Source organism: Babylonia areolata, chromosome 1 (assembly GCF_041734735.1).
Source record: "Babylonia areolata isolate BAREFJ2019XMU chromosome 1, ASM4173473v1, whole genome shotgun sequence".
Taxonomy (NCBI): Eukaryota; Metazoa; Mollusca; class Gastropoda; order Neogastropoda; family Buccinidae; genus Babylonia; species Babylonia areolata.
Window position 1 is genome coordinate 73,010,419 of NC_134876.1, and position 3,799 is coordinate 73,014,217.

A 3,799-nucleotide genomic window follows, 5' to 3' on the forward strand; every position below is an offset into this window, starting at 1 on the left:
CTTAGCTTCTCCTCCAAACTCCTGCTCTGCCTCCACCACTTTCAAAAACCTCCCGCTAAATGTCTCATCGTACCTTTCAGGGCTGCTGGCAGCATGACTATTTGACTGAACCCACGGGCTAGCAACACCTCCACCACCTTCAAAAAAAAAAAAAAAAAAAAAAAACTCCCGCTATATGTCTCATCGTGCCTATCAGGGCTGCTGGCAGCATGACTATTTGACTGAACCCACGGGCTAGCAACACCTCCACCACCTTCAAAAAAAACACAAAAAACCTCCCGCTATATGTCTCATCGTGCCTATCAGGGCTGCTGGCAGCATGACTATTTGACTGAACCCACGTGCTAGCAACACCTCCACCACCTTCAAAAAAAAAAAAAAAAAAACAATTCCCGCTAAATGTCTCATCATGCCTATCAGGGTTGTAGGCAGCATGACTATTTGACTGAACTCACGCGCTATTAACACCTCCACCACCTTAAAATTTTTTTTTTTTTTTTTAATTTAAACCCTCCCACTAAATGTCTCATCATGCCTATCAGGGTTGTATGCAGCTTGACTGACTGACTGAACCCCAAGCGCCAGCAAGACCTATCCTACACATACGTTAACCGTTAAAAAGTATCGTTGACTACGAATTGGATCTTCTCGCACGGGTTCTTAGCTGATGGATGTATAAGGTGTCGGAGGTGACAACCATACTTTGGGGAGTGTTTCTTAATGCTTCTAAATCTGGAAACGGGCTTTTCCAAAACTCTTGGGATTTTACGATGAAACTTTGTCAGACATGGTGAGCATCAATACGCCCCATTTCTGAAAGTTTTCGACTGTTTGTCAGCCATCAGAAATTAAGAACATTGGCAGAGGAACTTTATGTGTCTGTGTGTGCGTGCGTGCGTTTGTGTGTGAGTGCATGCGCGTGTGTATGTGTGTGTGCGCACGCGTGATCAAAAAAAAGCGTGTGTGTGTGTGTGTGCGCGCGCGCATGCGTGCGTGCGTGCGTGTGTGCCGCCTTACGTGTCTGCGCATTTGTTAAAAAGCTGTTGACTAATCTTTGAATGGATTGAATGGTCGGAAACAAGTTTCAAAAGACTGGCCCTATGTTTCGTTACAGGTTCGTGCTCAGATTTGAAAAAAAAAACGTAAATAATAATTATATCTCTCACGTGTGGTTCTTTGCGTGGTATTCTTCGTGAACTCCACAATCACCAGGCTTCCTCCATTTATGTAATCATGGGACCTGACTTGGACGTTAGCTGTACAACTTGTTATCAAACATGACGATGGAAATAAATAAAACACTTTAAACCAACAACTCTCCAAAACTAAGCAAAAACAAAACAAACAGCAACAAAAACTTTGCAAGGCACCTTCAGAGTCTCCAGTGTCTTTAATAAATTGGATGAGACAGCCCACTTTGAGAGTGTTTTCACTTTTTTTTATTTAACATACTTCTACATCCCACACGCCACCCACTTCTCTCTCTCTCTCTCTCTCTCTCTCTCCGTTCCTCCCTCTCGGTCCTCTCTCTCTCTCTCTCTCTCTCCGTTCCTCCCTCTCGGTCCTCTCTCTCTCTCTCTCTCTCCGTTCCTCCCTCTCGGTCCTCTCTCTCTCTCTCTCTCTCTCTCTAGAATCGCGACGAAACTTTGTGAGACAGGGCGGTCAAGCCATAAAAATTTCTCCCATTCATATTGTCTGTACACTGAAAAACGTCACATATATATGACGATACCTTTGTTATGAGTCATTTTAGATCATGCTGGTTAAGTCCCCCACCCAAGGCATGACTAAGGTCATTGGATTACGCTGCTGGTCAGGCATCTGCTTAGCAGATGTGGTGTGGCGTACAAGGATTTGTCCGCACGCAGTGACGCCTCCTTGGGTATTTTAACTGAACTGAACTAAGGTAGAACAGACATTCTCTCTCTCTCTCTCTCTCTCTCTCTCTCTCTCACACACACACACACACACACACACACACACAGTGAAGGAGGAAAGTAGAACATGTATGGGCATAGCCGTGTGTGTGTGTGTGTGTGCGCGCGCGCGCGCTCGTATGTATGTGACAGTGTTAAGCAAAGAAACAACCAAATTAATGCAGAAATCTGACACAAAGATTTGCTCCAATCACAGTTAACATTCCATCAGTACATCTGGTGAGTTTTTACCACCACCTCTCTCTCTCTCTCTCTCTCTCTCTCTCTCTCTCTCTCTCTCTCTACTTCCTCCTTCTCTCTGCATTCTCCCTCTCTCTCTAACAAATGGTAGTACCAAACACCTTCATCAGAACCCTTCGTGCTAATAACATCAATTAGCCTCCCCTCCAGCTGAAAGTACAGGTATTCACTCCTCACCCACCCCCGTAACACTCCCATCTGAGCGTCCTCTGAGCTTCAAATGCATCCAAATCTAGTTCCTCCCCACTCCCACACATCCTACCCCAATCGACATCTCACATGATTCCCAGGAGAGCGCCCGGAACAGGAAACACAGCAGGGGGGATAAGTACACTCGCTACCTCCCCTCCAAATTATCAGCCACGTCGTGGGGAAGGAAATGCGAGAGAGAGAGAGAGAGAGAGAGAGAGAGAGAGAACAAGCACACTATATGTGCTCTCCAAACTTTGACGCTGAAATTGCTGGATAGCTTTCACTGACACTCGAGTCTCTTGAAGACGTGTGGCGCGCCATGGATGTTTTTCTTCCTTTTGTTTTCTTTTTTTTCTTTTTAGTCTAGTTTCCGGTAGAACCGGAAGGAGCTAGCGCCAGCTGGGTGGTGTGTGTGATGACACGAGATACGGTCTGTCTGCTTATTACAGGGCGTTTAGTTCTGTTCTGTGCTCTCCGTCTGGCGGGTGAAACACGACTCGCTTGTCTTTAAAGTGTTGTTGTTGACCTGAATGATTTTGTGAGTTTCAGTTTCAAAGAGGCGAGGAAAGGAGATGGGTATGTGTCTGAGGGGGGGGGGGGGGGGTCGGGGGGGGGGGGGGGGTCTTGTTCATTACCGTCATCGTCATCGCCATCGCCATCATCATCATATCAAATCAGTTTAATGCAAAAATATAGCAGAAGCACATCAAAAACAAATCCACATCAGCAATAGATCCAGATCAACTTTCCAGCCTTCCAACCTTCAGCTGTCAGCATAATAAAATTATAAGTTTGATGCATGAATACGCACACCCTTACTGCTGCTCTTCTTCTCTTCGCACACACTGTTGTTGTTGTTTTCACCCCTGCACTCACACTTACTGCAGTTTTTTCACCCCTTCGCACTCACTGCAGTTTTTTCACCCCTTCGCACACACTTACTGCAGTTTTTTTTTCACCCCTTCGCTCACACTTACTGCAGTTTTTTCACCCCTTCACACACACTTACTGCTTTTTTTTTCACCCCTTCGCACACACTTACTGCAGTTTTTTCACCCCTTCGCACACACTTACTGCAGTTTTTTCACACTTACTGCAGTTTTTTCACCCCTTCGCCACACACTAACTGCATCTTGTTCACCCCATTCGCACACACTTACTGCAGTTTTTTCACCCTTTAGCGCACACTAACTGCAACTTCTTCACCCCTTCGCACACACTTACTGCAGTTTTTTCACCCCTTAGCACATACTAACTGCAGCTTGTTCACCCCTTCGCACACACTTACTGCAGTTTTTTCACCCCTTAGCACATACTAACTGCAGCTTGTTCACCCCATTCGCACACACTTACTGCAGTTTTTTCACCCTCTAGCGCACACTAACGGCAACTTCTTCACCCCTTCGCACACACTTACTGCAGTTTTTTCA